Below are 27688 nucleotides of genomic sequence, written 5' to 3'. Positions count from 1 at the left end.
GTGTTTGGTGATAGAACCTATCTCTTTTTAATTGGGAATATTTTTGATTTCCGAGGAGTAAGTGGAGGTCAGATTCCGCCGCCTCTAAATCGGATTATTATAGGGTTTCGTTCCTGGGATGTTTTTCTTCCAATTATAGCTCATTAAATCCTTCTGAGTTTAGGTTGTGATTCAGCATAAGCACAGATTAACAGATAACTGTTCTGAAACTAGAGTGCAGAGGCCATGAGCTCACACATGGTTTCTTCTGTGAAGATGTTGGAATAGATGGTTGACCACCTCTGTGTTTCAGTGTACATATTCTATCACAGAACTGAGGGCACCCCGTACCTGTTCATATGGAAATGCTGCCATTTATAGAGTCGTGGCCTAAAGGAGTTGCCTGGTATAATTTCTACACTTCTTCCATGGGTCCCATGTCAGTCAGCACTTGAGCAGGAGTGTATCTTCTGGTGATGGAAAAAAGATGAGTTATTGTCAGAAAACATAAAGTTGTTAAAACTGCATCTTGAATCAGTGTTACGACCTTTGTATAGATAATGCACACTCAATAAAACAAAAGCAAAGCTCTTTATTACATAGATTCAATTATTCTCTAGCAGTTTGCCAAACAAAAAATTTTTAAGAGTTTAGGGCCATAAACTCTTGCTAACTATCCATGACTTTGATGAACACTAGCCATATTCTGGCTCATATTCAAAAGTTCAATCGTCTATTAAGGACTATGGAGACATATTTCCAAACAGAGTCAACAATTCTTGAAATGTTAACTGCTCTCTAGTTGTTTATGTGTTTTGGGCTGTTGCCTCTCATACGATGTTTTGAATGGTTAGTATCACTGGAGTGTTTTATGTAAGTAGTGTCAGTAAAATGTGATTTAAAAAGAAAAAAAAAATAGAAACTTATACTAGGGAATAGCATTTTAAAATATCCACTGTTTTTCTATTTTGGAATAACTGTCAACTGAAAAAGATGCACAAAAATATCTGAGAATTATGTTTTATCAAGTGGATAAAACTGAGGTCTGGAGCCCAGGACGTAGCATCTCAGATAACTCAGAGACTGGTCTGAGCGGGGAGGGGTGGTGGTGGGGAGTCAGGATATATAGGAGATTTTGCAACAAAGGGCAGGTAGTCAGAACATCAGAAGATTGTTATTGTTCTGTCACTAAGTCGTGTCCAACTCTTTGCAACCCCATGAGCTGCAGCATGCCAGGCTTCCCTGTCCTTCACTGTCTCCTGGAGTTTGGTCATACTTATGTCCCTTGAGTTGGTGATGCCATCCAACCATCCCATCCTCAGTCACCCCCTTCTCCTCCTGCCCTCAGTCTTTCCCAACATCAGCATCTTTTCCCAATGAATCAGATATTCAAATCAAAAGATTACTGCTAATTAAAGAAAACCAGAGGTTGCAAGGAATTTAGCACTTTCTTATGCTTGGGAAGATGCAGGAGTCTGGGCTCACTGAAATCATTCCCCTGATGCACACCTCAGCTGTCTAGGACCAGCGTCCTGTGCTTTCTCATCCTGCGTCTTCTTGGGGTGCACGGTGGGTGGGTGACTGTGGTGTCTGATGGTGATGGCGGGAGTTCTGGTTCTAGCCTGAGTCTCCTCGGTGTGATTATCAGGGCCACTGTAGTGACTGATAGCTACAGCATCCTTTGTCTATGGACATGGCAGTGAGTATTTTTCATTCATAACTGCATTACAATCTTTATCATTTTTCTAGTATATTTTTTCTTTTTTTTTCTAGTATATTTTAATAATCATGTCAGAATTTTTTTAACTGAACCACATATGTAGATTTGATGCAAACTAAGCAAAATGATGGGGCTTCCCAGGTGGTACTAGTGGTAAAGAACCTGCCTGCCAGTGCAGATATATGTAAGAGATGCAGGTTCAATTCCTGGGTCAGGAAGATTCCCCTGGAGGAGGGCATGGCAACCCATTCCAGTTTTCTTGCCTAGAGAATCCCATGGACAGAGGAGCCTGGCAGTTTGCAGTCCATGGGGTCGCACAGAGTCGGACATGACTGAACTGACTTAGCATGCACATACGTAAGCAAAAGGATGTGAGTGCAATGCCTTAAGTATGGGAACCAGGAACAGGGAAAAAGAATGTAGTCCCACTCACAGTGGGATTACCAGCTTCACGGGATTCCACACACAGACTCCCAGTCTGGGGTCAAGTAAGAGCCAGTACCAAGAAGGCCTGTAATTTTGTCTTGATTGGAATGAAGGTGGCGTAAGAGCGTGTTAAGTGATGAATGGGCCAAAGAGGCCACAGTGTTGGAGGGGAAGCCGAGAGAGATGCCAGTCCAAGAGAGGGTTCATACAGAGGCCCAGAACTGAGAGAATACTGTCGTCTTCAGGAACAGTGAGGGTGCAATCAAGCAGATGTAGGAATGTTTCACTGAGATGGATATGGGAAACAAAAAGAATGTGGTCACAGGAACACTTCAATAATGACTTTTTCACAAAACTCACAGACTTTTTGATTATTCTATTCTTGAATTTCCTTGATTTCCTTGTAGGGAAATGGGTGTTGTGCATTTCTTCCAATATAATCTATTCAGTATTTTCTCTGAAGAAGAAGAGGTGCTACAGTCACCAGGATGGGCCCTCTTAGGCTTGTCCAACCAGTACTTTCTAGATTTTTCCACTGCAAAGGCAAGTGCCAAGGAAGGCATTTTTTCCACCAGAATAAGTACATGGAGATACAGACATTTATTCTGCTAGCTGGGAGTAGGTGTGTCCTTCTGTGATATCTGAGATAATACTTTTATTTTCATGATATCCAGAAGAGGATGACTGTATCAACCTTTCCTTTGTTTTTTTAAAGATAATCACAGTCTCCTTGACTTCTGCTCCAGGGGTCACCTCTCACTGAACTGAATGCCAAACCAAGCCAGCTCAGTACCGCTGTTGCCAGTTTTTAATAATCATTGCTACCGGTGCTTAGGTGGAAAAAGGCCTTGTTGAGCACCTTAGTATCGGGGCTTCATGACCATGAGCATGTAAACTTCCTTTGGGAGATAAAGTATTTCCAGTCAAAGGGACCACATGGTTTTCTTTATTGATTAAAGAAAATTTGCCACAAGCCCTTTTAAAAAATCAGACAAAAGAAAAGAAAAAAGAAATGGATGCAAAGATAGTCTGGGCAGATAGACCAGAATGCAATTGTGAAGTTTCTTTTCTGCCAAGATAAGAAAGCATGTATTTTCTTCCTTTCGTGTTTGCCAAGACAGTAAGCTTATACATATATTGTTATTCAGTCGCCCAGTCGTGTCCGACTCTTTGCGACCTCATGGACTGCAGCACACAGGGCCTCCCTGTCCCTCACCATCTACTATCTCTCTAAGTTTGCCTAAGTTCATCTGCATTGAAGCTCCTATTCAAGAATGCATCTCCAGAAGAAGAGGGCATCAGAGGATGAGATGGCAGGGTGGCATCACTGATGTGATGGATATATATATGCATATAGTTTTGTTTTTTTTTTTTTTAATTTTGAAGGCATCGATTTTGCCCACTCATTAAAAATGTTTTGGACAAAAATGTCCATATTAAAAATATTTTTCTTGCTGAAGTTTGGCTATATACAGATCATAGAAGCAAAGAGAATTATTTCATCTTTGCTAGTTGTAAGTAATTAAAATTAACCCAAACATGATTTGGAGGCTTCCCAGTTGGCTAAGTGATAAAGAATCTGCCTGCCAATGCTAGTGACATAAGAGACTCTTGTTCCATCCCTCATGTGGGAAGATCTGCTGAAGGAAGAAATGGCAACCCACTCCAGGTTTTTGCCTGGAAAATCCCATGGACAGAGGAGCCTGGTGGGCTACAGTTCATGGGGTTGCAAAGAGTCAGACATGACTAAATAACTACGCACACACGCATGCAAAACCCAATTCCACGCTAACATATAATGAGAAAATATATAATACGATGGGCGTCCCTTGTGGCTCAGGTGGTAAAGAATCTGCCTGCAGTGCGGGAGACCTGGGTTCGATCCCTGGGCTGGGAAGATCCCCTGGAGAAGGGAAAGGCTACCCACTACACTATTCTGGCCTGGACAATTCCATGGACTGTATAGTCCATATGGTTGCAAAGAGTTGGACATGACTGAGCGACTTTCACTTTCATATGATTTGATATACTATTTAACAGATTTAGGATTCGTTCATTATTTCAAAAATATGTATTTTATATCATATGTATTTTTTTTCTTAGAAAAGGCCTTGTAAAATCGATCTCCCATCACACAAGTGCATCTTCCTTAGAAAATTTGATTCCTTATGTTACTTTCTAATTTAAATGAAGAGAATCAATAAAACACTGCTCCCAGGTCTGCAACTCTGCTCTCCTTCACTGTCTTTTAGTGTTACTAGGGACAAGTTCCTTTTACCTAAATACCTCAGATATGTAGAGAGGAGCCGAGTGTGAACCGATCATATGGGATCTTAAGGAGCTGCCTCTTTCAGAGCTGGTGATGCTTCCTTGAGCCTGACAATGTGCTTCCTCGGCGGGCTCACGTGCTGCTGGTCAGGAGTAAGGGCAGAGGGCGGGCTCTGGGCAGCCGTGTGGGTGGCTCAGTTACACACACCTTAACCTCCAGCCAGCGGCAGGGTCAGGCTACTAAATTTTAAAGCTTGGGGTGAAACTCCTGAAGGTGGTGTTCCATTTCTGTGTCCTTCCACAGATGAGCTCAGAGCGTGGCTCGTCCTATCTCGCCCCTGAGCATGCGGGCTGTTCTGTGAGACAGTAAAACCACACACAGATGTTTGTTTTCCGCCTCCTTAATACTTGGATAGAAGACAGCCCAGGAAACCCGTAAGCTCCGATCTAATTTGTGAAGAAGGCCTGTGGGTTAACAAGCCTCTTGTGGGAATCAGCGATGGGGCAGGGGAGGCTCGTGGGGGTCTGACCTAGAGACCTGGGGAGAAGCGTGGCCACCAGGGCATGAACCTCTGGCACCCAGAGTAAGTCTGAATTGCACAATCAGTGCAGAAGCAACACTTTCTCAGCGCTCTGAGCTACCCGAGAGCTTCTGAATTTCATGTTTCACATTCGTGGAGACCAGTAGGGTGTGCTGCCAGTGAGTGGCAGATAAGCTGGATAACCTTTTAAGGACTGCCATTTTTCTCACACATATTCTCTCTGTGTGTGATGCTTCATGGTTTTATTAAGTCTAACTCAGAGATGACTTGTCACCGATATCAGGGGAAATGACGTGGGGTGTCCCCTACTTGTGAAATGCTGACATGGCAAGATTCTCTTCGACTTCTGATTCATTCTTACAAGATACAAGTACTCTCAGAGAAATTATTTCTTGAAAGATATATTATGTCTAATTCAACTTGAATAAAGATGACTCACTTAAATAAGTGATGCAGTGTAAAAGTACCAGCACTGAACGTTTCTAACACCTGGAGTCGTAAAGTTTACTTACCGGGGCTATGTTATTCTGGGTCCGGCCCTTCCTGGGAAAATGTAAACCCAGAAGGGCAGCCTCCGTTATGTTCATGGGCGTGTCACGGGGATCTAAGAAAGATCCTTAACTGCAGCACGCTGTAAGTGCCGACAGACACTTGTCAGATTAGTGGCTAGCTCTTAAAAAGCATTTTGTTTGAGACTAAGAATGTGGTGCATACAACCACCTTACTTTGTTTTTGTTTAATGAATACTTACAGAGTGCATACCACATGCCAGTCATATATTATAGATATAATATTGTCTATGTGATTCTTTAGTTTGGTATTATTTGAATTTTTACTCATCATGTATCAGCTCATAAGGGCTTAAGAACCCACCTGCCAATGAAGGAGATCTAAGAGACTCAGGTTCAATCTCTGCATCAGGAAGATCCCCTGGAGGAGGGCTCGGCAACCCACTCCAGTATGGAGAATCCCATGTGCAGAGGAGCCTGGTGGCCTACAGTCTGTAGAATCACAAAGAGTTGGACACAATTGGCGCGACTTAGCATGCACATACATGGGCTCATATATAACTTAAATTTTCTGGCTAATACAGCACATCTTAACATATGTGTGTGCATGTATGCGTGCTCAGTTGCTCAGTTGTCTCCAGCTCTTTGCAACCCCATGGACTGTAGCCCACCAGGCTGCTCTGTTGATGGAATTTTCCAGGCAAGAATACTGGAGTGGGTTGCCATTTCCTCCTCCGGGGGATCTTCCCGACCCAGGGATCAAACACATATCTCCTGCATTTCCTGCATTGGCAGGCAGATTCTTTACCACTGAGCCACCAGAGAAACCCCTTAATATGTGTATAGATCATGTGTCACTTTATTTCTTTATATATTTGAATATTGTTAATAGCTTTTTTTTTTCATTTATTTTTATTAGTTGGAGGCTAATTACTTTACAATATTGTAGTGGTTTTTGTAATACACTGACATGAATCAGCCATGGATTTACATGTGTTCCCCATCCCGATCCCCCCTCCCACCTCCCTCTCCACCTGATTCCTCTGGGTCTTCCCAGTGCACCAGGCCCGAGCACTTGTCTCATGCATCCAGCCTGGGCTGGTGATCTGTTTCACCCTAGATAATATACATGTTTCGATGCTATTCTCTCTACTAAAACTGATTATCTTATGTTAATAGCTTTTACATAAGATAATCAGTTTTAGTAATGATCAGTATTTTAGCAGTTTGTTCTTTAGCATTATATATGTATAACTGTGTATCTATATGTGAGTTGTCATCTCATGCAATAGGACTTCATCACACAAAGCACATGAGGAGACAGCATTTATGATTTGGCAGTGAATACAGATGTTATAGAACATCCGAAGGGAGCCTTGTTTGTTGGATGCGACCACGTTGATTAGTTTAGTTCAGTTCAGTTCCTCAGTCATGTCCGACTCTTAGTCGGACTTAGTTGGACTGTGCTTCATGGACTGCAGCACACCAGGTCGCCCTGTCCATCACCAACTCCCGGAATTTACTCAAATTCATGTCCATTGAGTCGGTGATGCCATCCAACCATCTCATCCACTACCATCCCTTCTCCTCCCACCTTCAATCTTTCCCAGCATCAGGGTCTTTTCAAATGAGTCACTTCTTCATATTCATTCAGTTCAGTTCAGATCAGTCACTCAGTGGTGTCCGACTCTTTCTGACCCCATGAATAACAGCATGCCAGGCCTCCCTGTCTATCACCAACTCCCGGAGTCTACCCAAGCCCATGCCCATCGAGTCGGTGATGCTATCCAACCATCTCATCCTCTGTCATCCCCTTCTCCTCCTGCCCTCAATCTTTCCTAGAATTAGGATCTTTTCCAATGAGTCAGCTCTTTGCATCAGGTGGCCAAAGTATTGGAGTTTCAGCTTCAACATCAGTCCTTCCAATGGACACCCAGGACTGATCTCCTTTAGGATGGACTGGTTGGATCTCCTTGCTGTCCAAGGGACTCTCAAGAGTCTTCTCCAGCACCACAGTTAAAAAGCATTGATTTGTCAGTGCTCAGCTTTCTTTATAGTCCAACTCTCACATCCACACATGACCACTGGATAAACCATAGCCTTGACTAGACGGACCTTTGTTGGCAAAGTAATGTTTCTGATTTTTAATATGCTGTCTAGGTTGGTCATAACTTTCCTTCCAAGGAAGGAGCAAGTGTCTTTTAATTTCATGGCTGCAATCACCATCTGAAGTGATTTTGGAGCCCAGAAAAATAAAGTCAGCCATTGTTTCCACTGTTTCCCCATCTATTTGCCATGAAGTGATGGGACCAGATACCATGATCTTAGTTATCTGAATGTCGAGTTTTAAGCCAACTTTTTCACTTTCCTCTTTCACTTTCATCAATAAGTTCTTTAGTTCTTCTTCACTTTCTGCCATAAGGGTGGTGTCATCTGCATATCTGAGGTTATTGATATTTCTCCTGGCAATTTTGATTCCAGCTTGTGCTTCATCCAGTCCAATGTTTCTCAGGATGTACTCTGCATATAAATTAAATAAGTAGGGTGACAATATACAGCCTTGATGTACTCCTTTCCTGATCTGGAACCAGTCTGTTGTTCCATGTCCAGTTCTAACTGTTGCTTCCTGACCTGCATACAGGTTTCTCAAGAGGCAGGTCAGGTGGTCTGGTATTCCCACCTCTTTTAAGATGTTAATCAGATATCACGTTAATCTGTGATGATGACATCATCGATCAGTTCAAGAAAGCTACACTTCCATGCACTGACCACAACATCTAAAGCTAAAAAGCGCTCCTTCTAGAGCTTGAATGTCAGGTCCTGGGTGTATACCATAAAATGCCAAGCAGATATGCTTCCGAAGTTGGACACTGTCAGTAACATTTATTTCAATGCAACAGGTGATCTAAAATAATTTCCCTGTTTTGAATGACCTGCTGCTGTACATTTGTTTGTAGCCTGTTTGTTTTCATGGATCTCTGACTTCTTTCTGAGTCTTGTTAATCTGTTTTAAGTCAGCCGTTTAAGTACTTATTAAGTACAGCTTATGACTATTTAAGTACAGCTAGATTGCCTCACTGCCCACTGACTTATTAAGAAGAAAAAGAGAAAAAGGTCAAATGACACTGTTCCTTGCTCTCCACCCTGGGACATGCTATCTAGAGGTGCCCACGTGAGATGCCTTCATCTTGCCAACATCAGTTGTGTTGCCGCATTTACCGTGCTGAAGGAAGTGGGGCCGTGTAGACCTGTACTGTAGCCTGGGATCTCTCCTCACCCAGCCCTGGCAGGTCTGCATCCTGACTAAAGTAATTAAGGGTGGTCAAGAATCTCTTAGTAATTAATGGATAATTCATTAATTCATTAACTTTGCCAGTGCACTCAGAAGTTTTTGAGTTACAAAAAAACTGACTTCCTAAGTACAATGTACATTTCTTCTAAACTGAAGTGTCATCAAAAGTAAATTTGATTAGTGAAGATAACCATCTGCAAAGCAGACTGACTCCTTTTCAGATACTGAGCACCTTGAGAGCTAAGTTGGTCATGAGAACAATTTATTCGGTAAAGAACCAAGGCTAAGATCATTGAAAATCTGAATCTAAGAGCACTGGGGATCTTGTATATATTTGGACTGGGCTGTGTAAACTTTGCAGACAGGGTTTTTTTAAGACTGAGTGAGTCATTTCTGTGCTTTATTATTTTTGCTCATTTCTTCTAGCTTTTATCACTTCTAATTTTCATTATTTCCAAGTTGAAGAGTTCCTGCCTGTGGAGGGAGAATTCCACAGTCGTGTCCCTCACTGAAGATGACTCCGTTTCCACCCACAGAGCAGGGCCCCCACCGGTGCTCATGTGGGAGGACGAGGACTGAGGGAACTCCCGCCATTTGGGGAAAAGCCCTGGAATGAGCACCTGATCCCGCGGAAACCCATCTTGTGTACTTATATTCATAATAATAAAGCAGCAAGTGAGTGAAAGTCTCTCAGTCATGTCCGACTCTTTGTGATCCCATGACTATACAGTCCATGGAATTCTCCAGGCCAGAATAGTGTAGTGGGTAGCCTTTCCCTTCTCCAGGGGATCGTCCCAACCCAGGGATCGAACCCAGGTTTCCTGCATTGCAAGTGGATTCTCTACCAGCTGAGCCACAAGGAAAGCCCAAAAATACCAAAGATAACACAATAAACAAATAATAGGCAGCTGGCATTTTGCACATTGTAAATTGATCATAACGAATATGTTGGGATTAATTTTCCTTTTTTATTCCTTTACTTAATAGAGGCTGGTCTTATCGTTTTCTTCCACACTCAGTGAGAAGCTTACATATTATTTTGTTATGGCGCACATCTAACATACCAGGAAAGAGTGGCTTCTATTTTCCCTTTGTGTCCAGTTGCCTAAATAAATGATGAGTAATCACTGTCCTTCCAGCGTTTGCACCCATCACGCAAAGCATGATGCTCTGTGTCTTGGATCCCTGGGTGGTGCCCAATAAAGAGAACATGAGAACTAGTACAGCCACTATGGAGAACAGTGTGGAGATTTCTTAAAAAACTGGAAATAGAACTGCCATATGACCCAGCAATCCCACTCCTGGGCATACACACCAAGGAAACCGGAACTGAAAGAGACACGTGCACCCCAATGTTCATCGCAGCACTGTTTATAATAGCCAGGACATGGAAGCAACCTAGATGCCCATCAGCAGACGAATGGATAAGGAAGCTGTGGTACATATATACCATGGAATATTACTCAGCCATTAAAAAGAATTCATTTGAATCAGTTCGAATGAGATGGATGAAACTGGAGCCCATTATTCAGAGTGAAGTAAGCCAGAAAGATAAAGACCAATACAGTATACTAATGCATATATATGGGATTTTAAAAGATGGTAACGATAACCCTATATGCAAAACAGAAAAAGAGACACAGATGTACAGAACAGACTTTTGGACTCTGTGGGAGAAGGCAAGGGGGGGATGTTTTGAGAGAACAGCATCGAAACATGTATATTATCTATGGTGAAACAGATCAGCAGCCCAGGTTAGATGCATGAAACAAGTGCTTGGGGCTGGTGCACTGGGAAGACCCAGAGGGATCGTGTGGAGAGGAAGGTGGGAGGGGGGATTGGGATGGGGAATACATGTAAATCCATGACTGATTCATGTCAATGTATGACAGAACCACTACAATACTGTAAAGTAATTAGCCTCCAACTAATAAAAATAAATGAAAAAAAAAAAAAGAGAACATGAGAATGGTGTTAGGATGAGGAGGTTTCATTTAGTTTCCATGTGAAGGAATTCGCCTTTCCTCGGTCCCCTCCCCTGTAACAGGGCTTTTGTCTCCTTGGGGATGCTCACCCTCACCCACGATCCACCCCTGATAAGTCCTGGGCAGTTCCCGTGACCAGACTGACCTTCTAGCTTTTTCTTCGCTCTCTGTTTATCAGGGCAAAAGCCCTCTCTCCTTCTGATTCATCCTCCTCTTTGGTTCTCTTCCCAAGCCTCAGCTGCTTCCTTTCTGAGTAATAACAGAAGTAATTAGCAGTTCTCCAATATCAAAACAGAGATCACACGGCTCAGTTCACATTTTACAAGAGAAAATCTGTATGGTCTGAAAGCAAGGCTTTCAGGGGTGGCAGAGAGAAATCCAGGCAGAATAAGTACACATATTTGTGTTTTTTATTTAAAAGCTTAAATATCAATTCTTTATCCCTCAGGTCTTTACTATATTTATGAGACCTATATTTTACTATTTTGCTATGTTTATATTTTTGCTACTTTACTAAATTTACCATCTTTTTAAGTTTATATAAACTAGCATAGTAAAAAACATACTTTTAAAATCAGTCCTATGTTTATTCAGTGTTAATCATTTCAGATACAAATAACATTTATTAATCATTTTTTCTAAAGCTTTTTATTTACTTGTAGATTGAATAACGAAGGCAATTAGTTGTATATGACAACACATTTTTATCTCCAACTAATGCATGCTGATTTTTACTAATACATGAACATTCCAGTATCATTATTTTGGTGGCATCTGAAATTATATTGAATTCTTTCTGTTTTCATATTTTTCTACTAACACTTTATATCCATTATAATTCTTGAGGTTATATTTAAATATGAGCTCATTTTGACCTTTAGTTATAGGGAGTAATTTATATAAGTATTGCATATGTTATATTCAGAACATTTTCTCTTTACAAAGCTTATCTGATATGATTTTGTAATAATTAATGTGTTTACAAGCTGTATTAGATCAATTAATAGGATGGTACAGTTTGTAGTTATAAAGAGGGGCCTATTTTTAGCTTAGGACAAGTTATTAGAGAAGAAAACATTGATTACAACAGTGGTATTATGGAAATTGTTTAGCTTCTATTCATTTTAGTTAAATAATCTTATTTTCCAAACTAATTTTATTCAGCTACTGGACAAGAAAACTGCAGAGTTTTAACTAGTTGAGTGTATATGAATTATTCTTTCTTCAAGCCATTTTTAAATAGATGGACCATGTTTTGTCATCATCTAATAATATACCAAGCATAGTTCTGAGTAGAAATTGTCAATGTCTCTTAATACTTCTGTGTATTTAAAGGAGAAATCACAGAGTGAAGGGTACAGATGCATACACATTCTGTACATTGCAGTGCACTTAAATACATCCTTTCCAAATAGTTGTTGCTTCAGATAAACAGATGTTGAAGGAGCCTCTATTTTCATTATTCTATGTTCAGATAAAGATGGTTGTCATCATACATCATCAGGAAATGATATGTTACAAAATTCCCAAACACTTATTTTCTTTGTGAACATGAGGATTATTAGCATTTACTAAGCAGAGCTGAGTAAGGCACTGTTCTCAGATCTGTTCATGACATAATTAATCAGAAGTTTCCTGATCTGTGTTTTATAGTCTGGTAGGAAAGTCAGTTTCATGTATGTCCAGAATCATGGCACACTAGGAAAAACAATACATTTTACAGGGTTACAATTGTCAGATTATTGTATTTAATAGGGCATCGACTAAACTCTTGTAACAAAACGACTCCAAAATATAGTGGCTCGGGATGGGAAGAAGGTTCCTTATCTCCTTAATGCAACAGTTTAGGGTGGGGAGGAAGTCCAGCTTGCGCAGATGGCTCTGTCTCACGTTATTTACTCAGGTGGCCCTTCCTCCCATCCCTGTCCTGATCTGCAGAGAGAAGAGAGCAGAGGGTGGGCGCTCCCTTGTGAGGACTCTGCCCGGTCCCCCTTCCCTCCCCACCACATCTGCCTGCTCTCAACTTCATCATCCATCCTTGCCTATTTTTAAGAGAGATGAAGTCAGATGACCCTCTCCATGTGGCCATATGCTCAGCTGTCTTTGTCAATCTAGGCTGGTGTATCAGAATGTCATGGACTGAGTGGCTTGTCAACAATGTGAATTCATTTCTCCCAATTCTGTAGGCTGGAAGTTTGAGATCAGGGGCCAGTGCGGTCCAGCTCTGGTGAGGTTCTCTTCTAGGTGGCTGACTTTTAACTCTGTCTGTTCCTGGGGGGCAGGTGAGGCAGCTCTCTGGAGTCCCTAACTCCAGGACACTAACTCCATTCCCGAGTGCTCCACCCTCATTACTCATCAGCTCACAATGGCTCCACCTCCTAATGTCATCACCATGGGGTTAATATTTCAGCATCTGAGTTTCGGGAGAAAACAAACATTCAGTCCATAAGATCAGTTAAAACTTGGTGGTGGTAGGGGGAGGTCTATTCTGAAAAAAGAAGGTGGGGAGGGGGGATTGGCTATTGAAAGACCACTAACAGTCTGCCATAGTGAAGTGCTCCCAAGCAGATATAGGACTAAACTTCAGCTCTCCCATGATCTTCATGGGAAATTCCGCATGGAGTACGGGGACCACCACTCCCAAATTCAGCCACTCTTGGGGAAAGTCATCTCTCAAGCTTCTTTGTGAGATTCTTATGCATTTTTTAATGTAAATCATATTAGTAGAAAGTTAGCAAATAGGTTGGCCAGAAAGTTTGTTTGGGTTTTCCATAAAATCTTATGGAGACCAGTATGTTGAATAAGTATGTTTTATGTTCTGCACCGACTCAGTGGAGATGAGTTTGGGTAGACTCCAGGAGTTGGTGATGGACAGGGAGGCCTGGCGTGTTGCAGTCACGGGGTCGCAAAGAGTCAGACATGACTGAGCAACTGAACTGAACTGAAATTATCCTCTGTCATAATTATAGTAACTGATTTCAAGTTTCATCAATAATTCACCCAATATTTAGTTTAAATCATTTATCATTCTAATAAAAATTAGAGGCTTACAACCTCTAATAGTAAATAGTCTAATATAAGCCCTGATCCACCACCAACATTCAGTTCAGTTCAGTTCAGTCGCTCAGTCGTGTCCGACTCTTTCCAACCCCATGAATCGCAGCATGCCAGGCCTCCCTGTCCATCACCAGCTCCTGGAGTTTACACAAACTCATGCCCATCGAGTCTGTGATGCCATCCAGACATCTCATCCTCTGTCACCCCTTCTCCTCCTGCCCCCAATCCCTCCCAGCATCAGGGTCTTTTCCAATGAGTCAACTCTTTGCATGAGGTAGCCAAAGTATTGGAGTTTCAGCTTCAGCATCAGTCCATCCAGTGAACACCCAGGACTGATCTCCTTTAGCATGGACTGGTTGGATCTCCTTGCAGTCCAAGGGACTCTCAAGAGTCTTCTCCAACACCGTAGTTCAAAAGCATCAATTTTCCTGCACTCAGCTTTCTTCACAGTCCAAATCTCACACCCATACATGACCACTGGATAAACCATAGCCTTGACCAGATGGACCTTTGTTGACAAAGTAATGTCTCTGCTTTTTAATATGCTATCTAGGTTGGTCATAACTTTCCTTCCAAGAAGTAAGCGTCTTTTAATTTCATGGCTGCAGTCATCATCCGCAGTGATTTTGGAGCCCCCCAAAATGAAGTCTGACACTGTTTCTACTGTCTCCCCATCTATTTCCCATGAGGTGATGGGACCAGATGCCATGATCTTAATTTTCTGAATGTTAAATTTCAAGCCAACTTTTTCCACTCTCCTCGTTCACTTTCATCAAGAGGCTTTTCAGTTCCTCTTCACTCTCTGCCATAAGGGTGTTGTCATCTGCATATCTGAGGTTATTGATATTTCTCCAAGCAATCTTGATTCCAGTTTGTGCTTCTTCCAGCCCAGAGTTTCTCATGATGTACTCTGCATATAAGTTAAATAAGCAGGGTAACAATATATAACCTTAACGTACTCCTTTTCCTATTTGGAACCAGTCTGTTGTTCCATGTCCAGTTCTAAGTGTTGCTTCCTGACCTGCATACAGGTTTCTCAGGAGGCAGGTCGGGTGATCTGATATTCCCATCTCTTTCAGAATTTTCCACAGGTTATTGTGATCCACACAGTTGAAGGCTTTGGTATAGTCAATAAAGGAGAAATAGATGTTTTTCTGGAACTCTCTTGCTTTTTCGATGATCCATCGGATATTGGCAATTTGATCTCTGGTTCCTCTGCATTTTCTAAAACCAGCTTGAACATCTGGAAGTTCTCGGTTCATGTATTGCTGAAGCCTGTCTTAGAGAATTTTGAGCATTACTTTACTAGCGTGTCAGATGAGTGCAACTGTGCGGTAGTTTGAGCACTCTTTGGGATTGCCTTTCTTAGGGATTGGAATGAAAACTGACCTTTTCCAGTCCTGTGGCCACTGCTGTTTTCCAAATTTGCTGGCATATAGAATGCAGAACTTTCACAGCATCATCTTTCAGGATTTGAAATAGCTCAACTGGAATTCCATCACCTCCACTAGCCGTGTTCGTAGTGATGCTTTCTAAGGTCCACTTGACTTCACATTCCAGGATGTCTGGCTCTAGGTGAGTGATCACACCATTGTGATTATCTGTCTCATGAAGATCTTTTTTGCACAGTTCTTCTGTGTATTCTTGCCACCTCTTCTTAATATCTTCTGCTTATGTTAGGTCCATATCATTTCTGTCCTTTATTGAGCCGATCTTTGCATGAAATGTTCCCTTGATATCTCTTAATTTTCTTGAAGAGATCTCTAGTCTTTCCCATTCTGTTGTTTTCCTCTATTTCTTTTCATTGATCGCTGAGGAAGGCTTTCTTATCTCTCCTTGCTATTCTTTGGAAGTCTGCATTCAAATGGGATATATTTCCTTTTCTCCTTTGCTTTTTGCTTCTCTTCTTTTCACAGCTATTAGTAAGCCCTCCTCAGACAACCATTTTGCCTTTTTGCATTTCTTTTCCATGGGGATGGTCTTGATCCCTGTCTCCTGTACAATGTCACAAACCTCCATCCATAGTTCATCAGGAACTCTATCAGATCTAGTTCCTTAAATCTATTTCTCACTTCCACTGTATAGTCATAAGGGATTTGATTTAGGTCATACCTGAATGATCTAGTGGTTTTCTCTACTTTCTTCAGTTTAAGTTTGAATTTGGCAATAAGGAGTTCATGATCTGAGCCACAGTCAGCTCCTGGTTTTGTTTTTGCTGACTGTATAGAGCTTCTCCATCTTTGGCTGCTAAGAATATAATCAATCTGATTTCAGTGTTGGCCATCTGGTGATGCCCATGTGTAAAGTCTTCTCTTTTGTTGTTGGAAGAGGGTGTTTGCTATGACCAGTGCATTCTCATGGCAAAACTCTGTTAGCCTTTGCCCTGCTTCATTCCATACTCCAAGGCCAAATTTGCCTGTTACTCCAGGTGTTTTTTGACTTCCTCGTTTTGCATTCCAGTCCCCTATAATGAAAAGGACATCTTTTTTTGGGTGTTCTAAAAGATCTTGTAGGTCTAACATTACCAGGTCCAAAAGAAAACCTTGAAGCCCTGGTACATCCCTTATTCTGTATTTGACAAGTTGTCTGAATGTAACTCAGTCTTGTATAATGTAGTGAGCAAAATATTGATCATATAGATGACAGAGATCCCCCTGAGAATGGGTTGGTGACTATCAGTATTGACTTCCTGTGGAGAATTCCTCAATATCTCTCACTGATTGAAATGCTTAATAGATGTAGAGAAAGGCTAGGTTTCCTGTTTTTCAGCCTGCTGTCTCAATTTTGAGAAGTAGGTTAACCGGCAGTCCACTCCCCAACATGCCCTCCATCCTGGTTAAAGATTATTCAGCGTCTTGCAGTGAACAGAGCCACTCCTGATTATAATCTATTTGGGATCTCTGATATAGCACTTGCAATAAATATCTTTGAAAATTAGATCATATAAAAGCAACGCACATGTGAATGTAATTGGCAAAGGCTGGTGCATACTGTCAGTGCTCAGTGGGTGTCAGATCCATCCTCAGGGCTTCTTCAGCATGGCAGGATGTGCTGTGTCCAGACTGTTCCTACGTCCCCAGGCGCCCTCCATCCTTACAGGGTCTCCATCACACCTGCAGCACTTCTATCCACATCATAACCTGGACTTGTGTCTTGCCTTTATTTGAGCATGGCTTGCTTCCTCTGTTGATTGTTTCTAATAAACTGGCCATTGCTGCTGTAGAATTATGCTTTTCCCACTTTAACAGACCTTCCTGGACCCACATGCCTACCCACCACTTTGCAGCCATTTGAGAACATGTAGAGCACTTGCTTGTGGTACCAGCCTGATGTCTGAATCTCTTTCCTCAGCTCATTGAAAACGGGCTTTTGTGCTGGGCCACAGAAACAGAGAATACCAACCAGCACATTCCACCCTCTGTACATCCACAGACTGCTTTCAATTCTGCCCTGGGATCTTCAACCTCACGGCTTCGTTAAACTAACTAATGCCATGGGACTTGCTCAGCCCTTTGGTGTCAGGACAAGATGTAAAGAAACTGCCTCGTCTGACTAGACTTTGTCATATAATTTCTGAACTCTTCAGAAGTTAGACGAGTTTCTGTGCACACTTGAAGAAATCTGCCAAGTTTGGGTTGTTCCCACAAGACTCTGTCCACAGGCGGCATGCTGCTCACAGCGGGTTCACAGCGGGCTCCTTTGGCCCTTTCTTCTTTCTTCTCCTTGTAGTTTTTTTCTTTTTTTGGTCTGGTTATCACTTTCAATGATCCTACTGTAACTCAGGGCAGTGCACTTCAAAACAAAGAAAGAACAGGCTTCCGGCATCTTACAGGAGTGAATTTTTAAGTCTCTGTCGATTTAGGCCATGTGACTGCTGCAATATCCATAGCCCTCTTATCCCCTCCAGAGGAAGCGAGTCCTCATTACTAATGTGAATGGAGATGAATTCAGGCTTTGCCTAAAGGTTGGCTTGTGTTTATTCTTAGAGTGTTAGAAATACTTTTTGAGGCACGATCTTTTCTAACATTTTAGATCTTTTCTAAAATATTATGAATTGTCATCTTTAGGAACAGACTCCAAATCCCACTCCTTTGGAATCCAGAATCTCCCACTCAAGGCCAGCGTGTACATCCATTTACTGCTTCAGGGAATAATTCAATTTTTCAGTACAGTGTGTGAAGTCTCCCCTGTAAAGCGGTGTTGCAGGTGCTGTGGATACAGAGGTAAATCAGAGAACTAAGCCTTTTCCTCTCCTTCAGCTTAGGTCTTGGTGGGACAAAGAGCCGTAAGCAAGCAAATGAAACCATTTAAAATTGTTGTAGTGCCAGGAAGAAGCCAAGCCATGATGTGATAGAAAATACTAGGAGGCAATAGCAGAGTTATTTTAGGTCAACTGAAGAGGAGACACCTTTGACAAATGATGGCCATTAAGCTAATACATGAACAGCAGGAAAGATCATGTGAAGGTCTCAGGAGGGGTGGAGGGGTGAGATCTGAGCAAAGGTGATAAAGTCTGTGCAGGCTCTGAGGAGGGAGGGGGCCTCCTACCATCCTGGAGGACCTCATCAAGGATGCCCGTGAGGCTGAATTGCAGTGAGCAGTTTAGGAGCTACACTCAGAGGCATAGTGAGGGGCCACGTGGACCACGTGGGCACTGGGGCACTTTGTGAGGAGTCTCGGCTTTCTTCTGACCACAGTAGGAAGCCCTTCAGTGGGCTGCTTTCAAGTAGGAGTGGGCCTGACCTGACCTGTGTGTGAACGGTCCCCTTCCTGTTGTGCCAGAAGTGGCAAGAGACTAGGGTGACCCATGTGGTGATGGATTACAACTCAAATGCCAATGTGAACACGTGTTTAGTTTCATACACAGATGCACCTACAGATGAATGCATACCTGTGTGTGCACAAGTACATATGCACACAGTTCTTTCCTGCTCGGTCACTTGAGACCCACAAGAGGCAACAGCCATCCATTAGCAATGAGCATACGCAGAACCTGCATCCCAGTTCCCAGTTCCTAGCTTTGTTCTCTACTAAGAGGCTGCGGGGCTCCTTGGAGAAATTGCTGACTTGAAGATGTTGCTGCTGTTCATTTGCTCAGCTGTGTCCAACTCTTTGTGACTCTGGTCAGCAGCACGCCAGGCTTCTCTCTCATTCAGTACCTCCTGGAGTTTGCTCAAACTCACATCCATTGAGTCAGATTTGAAAATGGGGCAGAAAAAAAAAAAAAAATCTGTCAGATGGACCTGGAGCACTTTGTAGCCAGGAAAAAAAAAATGTTCAAAAACAGAAAAAGAGGAGCAGGATGATAGCGTGATGAAGGTGTGTGAGAGGAACATGGAGGGAGAGAGCTCCCAGTGGCTACAGGCAGGAGAGTTTGAGAAATGAAGTCTTACTGGATTGTAACCCAGGTTGCCATCCATTCAGCGATGCCGATACAAGTAAGAGAGAATATGCATATTTCCTGTGGAGAAGAGTTCCGAATACTTTAGGTGGATGCCCACTGTCAAGGAAGTGGAAACGGAATCCTTCCCCAAGTGTGGGCTCCCCATAGTTCCTTGCTTCCACAAAGTCTAGGGTGGAGAGAGGGGAAATAGTGACTGTCTGGTGGAGAAATCTGACAAACACAGCCTCAGCCAGGGGGTAAAGGTTAGTATCAGCAGTGCCCTGTCCTGGCTATGACATGTCCCCTCGATACTGTGACATGCTGAGAAGGGTGCTTTACTGAGAAGGGTGTCTGCCCCAATAACCATCACCTCAATCTTGCACACACACACACAAATCAACTCATTCCAGTTGAAGAACTGCCTACTAAATATCTGACTAGAGTTCCTCACTCCCATCAAGGTCTTAAAAACAAAAAATGTCCAGGAAACTAGCACAGCCATCATATGCCTAAAGAGACATTCTAGATAATCATAATGTGGGGTCCCAAATGGAATCCTGAAACAGAAAGAGGACTCTTGGTAAACCTTGAGAAAATTAACTCAGTCTTTGAAAGTGAAAGAAAGTAAAAGTCGCTCAGTCGTGTCCGACTCTGGGACCCCATGGACTGTATCCATGGAATTCTGCAGGGCAGAATACTGGAGTGGATAGCCTTTTCCTTCTCCAGGGGATCTTCCCAACCCAGGGATTGAACCCAGGTCTCCCGCATTGCAGGCAGATTTTTTTACCAGCTGAGCCCCAAGAGAAGCCCAAGAATACTGGAGTGGGTAGCCTATCCTTTCTCCAGTGGGTCTTCCCAACCCAGGAATCGAACCATGGTCTCCTGCAATGCAGGCAGACTCTTGACCAACTGAGCTGTGAGGGAAGCCCATAGCTTTAAATCATGCTTCAGTTGATAATAACATAATAATATCTTAATATATTTCTCCAGGCCATTTCCTGAACTTCTAAGATTATTCTGAATCCACAGATAGGACCATCCTTAAGGGCTTTGGGTGGAGGACCATGTTGTGTGTAGAACTGACCAGTCTTTCTCTCTTGCTCTCTCCTTTCCGCCCCTCAGTACAGGGGCTGCCTGCGGTGAACATGAGAGGCAGACTGGGGTGTAAATGCGTTCCTGCAGGTCAGGGCACTGGACAGCTTGGGACTCAGGGGTGCACGAGAGACCGTCACACTGGTGTGAACAGGCAGCCTTGCTGTCTCCAGAGTCCCCTGGTGTCACCCAGGGGCCTGGAATCTATTCAGGATGCACTTATTTCCAGATTAAAGGCCATTTAACTTGGCTCCATAGCTTCTTGGCAGGAAAACTATGACAAATCTAGACAGTGTGTTGAGAAGCAGATACTTTACACTGTCCACAGTGGACAGGGCTATGGTCTTTTTTTTTTTTTTTTTTTAATAATTTTTTTTTATTAGTTGGAGGCTAATTACTTCACAACATTTCAGTGGGTTTTGTCATTCATTGACCTGAATCAGCCATAGATTTACACGTATTCCCCATCCCAATCCCCCCTCCCACCTCCCTCTCCACCCGATTCCTCTGGGTCTTCCCAGTGCACCAGGCCCAAGCACTTGTCTCATGCATCCCACTGGGCTGGTGATCTATTCCACCATAGATAGTATACATGCTGTTCTTTTGAAATATCCCACCCTCACATTCTCCCACAGAGTTCAAAAGTCTGTTCTGTATTTCTGTGTGTCTTTTTCTGTTTTGCATATAGGGTTATCGTTACCATCTTTCTAAATTCCATATATATGTGTTAATATGCTGTAATGTTCTTTATCTTTCTGGCTTACTTCACTCTGTATAATGGGCTCCAGTTTCATCCATCTCATTAGGACTGATTCAAATGAATTCTTTTTAATGGCTGAGTAATATTCCATGGTGTATATGTACCACAGCTTCCTTATCCATTCATCTGCTGATGGGCATCTACGTTGCTTCCATGTCCTGGCTATTATAAACAGTGCTGCGATGAACATTGGGGTGCACGTGTTTCTTTCAGATCTTGTTTCCTCAGTGTGTATGCCCAGGAGTGGGATTGCTGGGTCATATGGCAGTTCTATTTCCAGTTTTTTAAGAAATCTCCACACTGTTCTCCATAGCGGCTGTACTAGTTTGCATTCCCACCAACAGTGTAAGAGGGTTCCCTTTTCTCCACACCCTCTCCAGCATTTAATGCTTGTAGACTTTTGGATAGCAGCCATCCTGACTGGTGTGTAATGGTACCTCATTGTGGTTTTGATTTGCATTTCTCTAATAATGAGTGATGTTGAGCATCTTTTCATGTGTTTGTTAGCCATCTGTATGTCTTCTTTGGAGAAATGTCTGTTTAGTTCTTTGGCCCATTTTTTGATTGGGTCATTTATTTTTCTGGAATTGAGCTGTAGGAGTTGCTTGTATATTTTTGAGATTAATCCTTTGTCTGTTTCTTCATTTGCTATTATTTTCTCCCAATCTGAGGGCTGTCTTTTCAACTTACTTATAGTTTCCTTTGTAGTGCAAAAGCTTTTAAGTTTCATTAGGTCCCATTTGTTTAGTTTTGCTTTTATTTCCAATATTCTGGGAGGTGGGTCATAGAGGATCTTGCTGTGATTTATCTCGGAGAGTGTTTTGCCTATGTTCTCCTCTAGGAGTTTTATAGTTTCTGGTCTTACATTTAAATCTTTAATCCATTTTGAGTTTATTTTTGTGTATGGTGTTAGAAAGTGTTCTAGTTTCATTCTTTTACAAGTGGTTGACCAGTTTTCCCAGCACCACTTGTTGAAGAGATTGTCTTTTTTCCATTGTATATCCTTGCCTCCTTTGTCAAAGATAAGGTATGCATAGGTTCGTGGATTTATCTCTGGGCTTTCTATTCTGTTCCATTGATCTATATTTCTGTCTTAGTGCCAGTACCATACTGTCTTGATGACTGTGGCTTTGTAGTAGAGTCTGAAGTCAGGCAGGTTGATTCCTCCAGTTCCATTCTTCTTTCTCAAGATTACTTTGGCTATTCGAGGTTTTTTGTATTTCCATACAAATTGTGAAATTCTTTGGTCTAGTTCTGTGAAAAATACCGTTGGTAGCTTGATAGGGATTGCCTTGAATCTATAGATTGCTTTGGGTAGAATAGCCATTTTGACAATATTGATTCTTCCAGTCCATGAACACGGTATGTTTCTCCATGTGTTTGTGTCCTCTTTGATTTCTTTCATCAGTGTTTTATAGTTTTCTATGTATAGGTCTTTTGTTTCTTTAGGTAGATATACTCCTAAGTATTTTATTCTTTTTGTTGCAATGGTGAATGGTATTGTTTCCTTAATTTCTCTGTCTGTTTTTTCATTGTTAGTATATAGGAATGCAAGGGATTTCTGTGTGTTAATTTTCTATCCTGCAACTTTACTATATTCATTGATTAGCTCTAGTAATTTTCTGGTAGAGTCTTTAGGGTTTTCTATGTAGAGGATCATGTCATCTGCAAACAGTGAGAGTTTCACTTCTTCTTTTCCTATCTGGATTCCTTTTACTTCTTTTTCTGCTCTGATTGCTGTGGCCAAAACTTCCAACACTATGTTGAATAGTAGTGGTGAGAGTGGGCACCCTTGTCTTGTTCCTGATTTCAGGGGAAATGCTTTCAATTTTTCACCATTGAGGGTGATGCTTGCTGTGGGTTTGTCATATATAGCTTTTATTATGTTGAGGTATGTTCCTTCTATTCCTGCTTTTTGGAGAGTTTTAATCATAAATGAGTGTTGAATTTTGTAAAAGGCTTTCTCTGCATCTACTGAGATAATCATATGGTTTTTATCTTTCAATTTGTTAATGTGGTGTATTACGTTGATTGATTTGCGGATATTAAAGAATCCTTGCATTCCTGGGATAAAGCCCACTTGGTCATGGTGTATGATTTTTTTTAATATGTTGTTGGATTCTGTTTGCTAGAATTTTGTTAGGGCTATGGTCTTCCCAGTGGTCAAGTATGGTTGTGAGAGCTGGACTGTAAAGAAGGCAGAGTGCCAAAGAATTGATGCCTTCAAACTGGGATACTGGAGAAGACTCCTAAAAGTTCCTTGGACAGCAAGGAGATGAAACCAGTCAGTTTCAACCCTGAATATTCATTGGAAGGATGAAGCTGAAGCTCCAGTATTTTGGTCATCAGATATGAAGAGCCAACTCATTGGAAAAATCCCCGATGCTGAGAGTGTCAGAGGATGAGATGGCTGAATAGCATCACTAATGTAATGGACGTAAATTTGGGAAAACTTTGGGAGATGGTGAGGGACAGAGAGGCCTGGTGTGCTGCCGTCCATGGGGTGCAAAGAGTTGGACACGACTGACTGGGCAACTGAACAACAACTTGGCTCCTAGCAGCACCCCCTAGCGGCCACTCCACAGAGCCGAGGAACACAGAAAGGGAGGTTTGTGTGTGAGAAGAGAGCCTGGGGTCTGGGGGAAATGAGGGTGCAGACAGAAGCAGGTTTTCTCTTGGCCCTTCCCTGATTCTTCCTTTCCCTTCCCAGCTCTACAGGGCCCTGTATAAATTCAATATTTAAAGGCTCCAGAATTAGAGTTTGATAGCAGTTAATTAATTCATCTTCTCCCCAACCTGAGAATTAAGTAAAAAAAAAAAAAAAAAAAGTGTTTGTCTATGTATAGAAAGGGGGATGTATTTTAAACAAAATAAAAACAGTCTTCACATTACTTACTAATTTTGTCCATGTGCTGGTCCTGTGTTATGCATGAATCATTTAGAATCATTTCTTCAGAAATTAGAGAAAATTGAAGCCCCCAAGTTCTATATGTGTGTGTGTGTGTGTGTGTGTGTGTGTATGTGCATATATATGTATGTGCATATATATATATATATGAATGTATATGTATGTATATATGTAATGTATATATATATGAATGTATATATATGAATGTATATGTATTAGTACATATGATAGTCCATTACAAAGAAGTAGGCTTTAATCTATTCAAAAAAACTCTCTTTTTAATATACCTTGAACTATTTATATGAATTCAATCATGGGGAAAGCGTTTAAGTTCAAATGAATATGAATACCATAAATTAGTAATATATCAATGCCCAGTAAACTGAAACTGCTTATATCCATAGCATTAAGACTGTTTTAGAAGGTAAGTGCAGATTCACACAGAAGAAAACTCCAATCATGTTAGACTCCGTGACAGCCAAGAATTTATTAATTAGAAATAAAAGATAATTCCATATGACTTTTAGAAATTATTAAATTCCTTCTTATGGCATTATCTTTTATTTCTAATTAATAACTTCTTGGCTGCCACTCAGAGAAGAGTGGAGAGATAACTCCAGAAAGAATGAAGAGACGGAGCCAAAGCAAAAACAATACCAAGTTGTGGATATAACTGGTAATGGAAGTAAAGTCTGATGCTGTAAAGAGCAATATTGCATAGGAACCTGGAATGTTAGGTCCATGAATCAAGGGGAATTGGAAGTGGTCAAACAGAAGATGGCAAGAGTGAACATTGACATTTTAGGAATCCGAAGACTAAAATGGACTGGAATGGGAGAATTTAACTCAGATGATGATTATATCTACTACTGTGGGCAACAATCCCTTAGAAGAAATGGAGTAGCCTTCATAGTCAACAAAAGAGTCCAAAACACAGTTCTTGGGTGCAATCGCAAAAATGACAGAATGATCTGTTTGTTTCCAGGACAAACCATTCAATATCAGAGTAATCCAAGTCCAGGTCCCAATGAGAAATGCTGAAGAAGCTGAAATTGAATGGTTCTATGAAGACCTACAAGACCTTCTAGAACTAACACCTCGAAAAGATGTCCTTTTTCCTTACAGGGGACTGGAATGCAAAAGTAGGAAGTCAAGAAACACCTGGAGTAACAGGCAGGTTTGGCCTTGGAGTACAAAATGAAGCAGGGCAAAGGCTAACAGAGTTTTGCCAAGAGAACACACTGATCATAGCAAGCACCGTGTTCCAACAACACAAGAGAAGACTCTACACATGAATGTCACCAGGTTTTCAATACCAAAATCTGATTATATTCTTTACATCCAAAGATGGAGAAACTCTACACTGTCAGCAAAAACAAGACCAGGAGCTGACTGTGGTTCAGATCATGAACTCCTTATTGCCAAATTCAGACTTAACTTGAAGAAAGTAGGGAAAAACCACTAGACCATTCAGGTATGACCTAAATCAAATCCCTTACAATTACATAGTGGAAGTGACAGATTCCAGGGATTAGATCTCATAGACAGAGTGCCTGAAGTACTCTGGGTGGAGGTTCTGGATATTGTACAAGAGGCAGTGATCAAGACCATCACCAAGAAAGAGAAATGCAAAAAGGCAAAATGGTTGTATGAGGAGGCCTTACAAATAGCTGAGAAAAGAAAAGAAGTGAAAGGCAAAGGAAAAAAGAAAATGTATATCCATTTGAATTGAGAGTTCCAAAGAACAGCAAGGGGAGATAAGAAAGCATTCCTCAGTGATCAGTGCAAAGAAATAAAGGAAAACAATAGAATGGGAAAGACTAGAGATCACTTCAAGAAAATTATAAATACCAAGGGAACATTTCATACAAAGATGGGCACAATAAAAGACAGAAATGGTGTGGACCTAACAGAAGCAGAAGATATTAAGAAGAGGTGGCAGGAATACACAGAAGAACTGTACAAAAAAAGATCTTCATGACCCAGATAACCAAATGGTGTGGTCACTCATCTAGAGTCAGACATCCTGAATGTGAAGTCATGTGGGTTTTAGGAACTATCACTGTGAACCAAGCTAGTGGAGGTGATGGAATTCCAGTTGAGCTATTTCAAATCCTAAAAGTTGATGCTGTGAAAGTTCTGCATTCTATATGCCAGCAAATTTGGAAAACTCAGCAGTGGCCACAAGCCTGGAAAAGGTCAGTTTTCATTCTAATCCCAAAGAAAGGCAATGCCAAAGAATGTTCAAACTACTGCACAGTTGCACTCATCTCACACACTAATAAAGCAATACTCAAAATTCTTCAAGCCATGCTTCAAAAGTACCTGAACTGTGAACTTCCAGATGTTTAAGCTGTCTTTAGAAAAGGCAGAGGAACCAGAGGTCAAATTGCCAACATATACTGGATCATCAAAAAAGCTAGAGAATACCAGGAAAACATCAACTTCTGCCTTATTGAGTACACCAAAGCCTTTGATTCTGTGGATCACAACAAACTGGAAAATTCTTCAAGAGATGGGAATATCAGACCACCTGATCTGCCTCCTAAGAAATCTGTATGCAAGTCAGGAAGCAGCAGTAAGAACTGGAAACGGAACAACAGACTGATTCCAAATTGGGAAAGGAGTGCATCAAGGCTATATACTGTCACCTTGTTTATTTAACTTGTATGCAGAGTACATCATATGAAATGCTGGGCTAGATGAAGCACAAGCTGGAATCAAGATTGCCAGGAGAAATATCAATAACCTCAGATATGCAGATGACACCACCCTTATGGCAGATAGTGAAGAAGAACTAAAGAGTGTCTTGAAGAAAGTGAAAGAGGAGAGTGGAAATGTTGAATTAAAACTCAACATTCAGAAAACCAAGATCATGTTATCCGGTCCCATCACTTCATGACAAATAGATGGGAAACAGTGGAAATAATGACAGACTTTATTTTCTTGGGTTTCAAAATCACTGCAGATGGTGACTGCAGCCATGAAGTCAAAAGATGCTTGCGCCTTGTAAGAAAAGCTATGACAAACCTTCACACCATATTAAAAAGGAGAGACATTACTTTGCCAACAAAGGTCCATCTAGTCAAAGCTATGGTTTTTCCAGTAGTCATGTATGGACTACATGCAAAAGTTGGACTATAAAGAAAGCTGAGTATGAAAGAATTGGTGCTTTTGAACTATGGTGTTGGAGAAGACTCTTGAGAGTCACTTGGGCTGCAAGGAGATCCAACCAGTCCATCTTAAAAGAAATCAGTCCTGAATATTCATTGGAAGGACTGATGTTGAAGCTGAAACTCCAATACTTTGGCTACCTGATGTGAGGAGCTGACTCACTGGAAAAGACCCTGATGCTGGGAAAGATTGAAGGCAGTTGGAGAAGGGGACAGCAAAGAATGAGATGGTTGGATGGCATCACTGACTCGATGAACATGAGTTTGAGCAAACTCTGGGAGTTGGTGATGGACAGGGAATCCTGGCGAGCTGGAGTCTATGGGGTTGCAAAGAATCAGACACGACTGAGGGACTGAACTGAACTGAACTGAAACTCCTTTGATTATTTCCTATACAAACATATATTAAAATTAGAGAAAGAGATTTTTAACCTCTTTAAAACCTAAGCTATATGTTTAAATAAAATTATAGAACATTATTTTAAATTACCCATGTTCAGGAATCTAATGTACTAGATTTGAATTTCTCAGATGTATATTTTTCTGTGCACTTAAGACATACACACATGTGTGTGTACATGAGTATAGCTATAA

At 41.5% G+C, this 27688-nt stretch overlaps 1 protein-coding gene across 1 annotated transcript in view; it reads left to right on the top strand.

Moving 5' to 3' along the window:
* Nucleotides 1-27688, top strand: part of CSMD1 (CUB and Sushi multiple domains 1) — a 1628138-nt gene that overhangs the window by 566403 nt on the left and 1034047 nt on the right. The gene's annotated exons all lie outside the window — the stretch shown is intronic.

This window comes from Dama dama, chromosome 32, assembly GCF_033118175.1.
Source record: "Dama dama isolate Ldn47 chromosome 32, ASM3311817v1, whole genome shotgun sequence".
Lineage (NCBI taxonomy): Eukaryota > Metazoa > Chordata > Mammalia > Artiodactyla > Cervidae > Dama > Dama dama.
The sequence above is the reverse complement of the archived record's forward strand: the minus strand, read 5'-3'. Positions and strand labels throughout refer to the sequence as shown.